Source organism: Octopus bimaculoides, chromosome 17 (genome assembly GCF_001194135.2).
Source record: "Octopus bimaculoides isolate UCB-OBI-ISO-001 chromosome 17, ASM119413v2, whole genome shotgun sequence".
Lineage (NCBI taxonomy): Eukaryota > Metazoa > Mollusca > Cephalopoda > Octopoda > Octopodidae > Octopus > Octopus bimaculoides.
Window position 1 is genome coordinate 53268545 of NC_068997.1, and position 2568 is coordinate 53271112.

Below are 2568 nucleotides of genomic sequence, written 5' to 3' on the forward strand. Positions count from 1 at the left end.
ATATATATATATATATATATATATACATGTTTATATATATATACATGCGTGTGTGCACGTAGGTATATGTAGGTATGTACATAGGTATGTATGTCTGTGTGTTTATATATATATATATATATATATACATCTGTGTGGGTGTGTGTCTGTGTGTCTGTGTGTCTCTGTGTGTGTGCGTGTGTGTGTACGCACTTCCAGATACATCACTCCAATACTTCTGTGCGTGCGAATGCGTACGAGTAGCGATTTTGAATGATTAAGCTGATTAAACATACAAAAAAACCCAATTTGTTGTGTACACACACACACACACACGCACGCACATACACACACACACACATACACACACACATATATATAATGATTTTTATATAGATATATGCGTGTCTATGCATGTTATATATGTATCTATATAAGTATCTCTCTCTTTCTCTCTGTCTGTCTGTCTGTCTGTCTCTCTCTCTCTGTTACGCACACAAACACACAAAACAAAAAGCACACACAAACAAACCTATAAATCGTACAAGTGTACGGTGGTGAACAATAGCAAGTGTTCGGCTTCAAAACAAAATGGCGACACATTGTTTCGCCATTTTGTCTTTCACTGGCTTTCGTGTCTCTGGCGGTGGGAGTGGCAAGGTTTATGTCGCTTTCATCTTCATTCTAGCGGACAACTCTATAACGATATCGTTTTTCGTTGCCGTTTCTTCGTGGCCATCTTTACATATTTACATACATACATAAATACATGCATACATGCACATATATATATATATATATATATATACATATATATGTATACATATATATATATATATATATATATATATATATATATATATATTCAATCCAGAAGATGCAGATTTCCTTCGATTACGGATCAAATATTTATCACTTTTTCTCATTCAGACTCTTTTATATTACGTAGCTGCTGGGTGCGTTTCTTTTCTTTCTCTTTGTTTATATTTTTTATATTCTCCGACGCCTTGCTGAATTTTTGCACTTTGCTAACCCATTTTCTTTCAGTCTTTCCATCTATTTTTCTTTCCGTCTTCCATATTTCTTTTCGTCTCCTTCTCCCTCTCTCAGCATGTGTGTGTGCTTGTATTTACACACACACACACACACATATATATATATATGTGTGTGTGTGTATTTGAGTGTATATATATATATATACACATTTATATACACATGCATATGCATGTTATACAATGTATTTATGGTTGTATATCTATGTGTATAATATGTGTATAAATATGAATGTATATACATTTGTGTTTATACATAAATACACATCCTTTTGGCGTTACTCATTTGATTCTGGTCATATTGGGTAACGGTCTATACACAAGTATGTATATATGTATGTAAGTATGTATATATTATCTATTTATATATCTACACACAGGCATGCACACATAGACACACACAGACACACACACAGACACATGCACATGATATTTTTACTTGTTTCAGTCACTAGAATGTGGTCATGTGAGGCTACCACCATTTTCTTTACATAGTTTTTCTGAAAAAGCATTAATTTTATAAGCTTCATTAATCGCAAATTTCTAAGATTAATTAAAAATACTCGTAAAATGATACGTTCATCCAGAACATAACATTGCGCAAGGCGTTGGTGATTTTATTAGTTATGAAATCATTCCCAACATCCTTCGCGTCTTACAGCAAAACATGCAACGATTCACCTTTATCACCAAGATTTTGTTCTTTACGATAGAACCTAATGGACTAGTAAATTTATGATCACTGTCGCAGAATATTTAAGATAAAGAGCTAATAACGAGATAATCCCCAAGAAAAAAGACCAATATTGAACATGCTCCTATATTTAGAATAATGGTTTTCTATGAAAGGCTATTCTCCTGGTATCTGCTGCTGAGGAGAACTAACGACACCAAAAAAGCATCTATCAGTCCAACTGAAGGCGGTATTATCTTGCAGTGGTGTTTGAAACCCATATTTTTTCTTGTCTTAAGCGAATATTTTATAACAGACTGCTCTTACAAGCCTTCAAAACTTCAAATAATTCTCATACATACCTGAAGTTTGTATTCCTTATACTTTCCGTCTGTTTCGCGCACTTATGCATATATATATGTATATATATATATATATGTATATATGTATATATATGTATATATATGTATTTATATATATATACATATATATATATATATATATATATATATATATATATATATATTTGTCTATATACAGTTATTGCGCACGCTCACAATGCATGTGCAGATGGACACACTACAGAAATGTTATATTTGCTGATAATACCGAATACCATAACTATCGGTAATAGAGCAAGCAAAGCTACTGCTGTGACGCAATTACGGAGACAATGCAATGTAGTTTCCCGTGGTTCTTCCACAATGTCTGTCTCTGTAGAAAACGTTATCCTTGTTTTACTTGACGAATATTAAATTTGAGGTAATCATTTATTTGCCTATATGCGACTTCCTAGTAACTTTTTAGACAACATATGCTAAGCCGTAAAAGTGTAAATTCCTTTTAAGGCCCCCAGTTAATTTA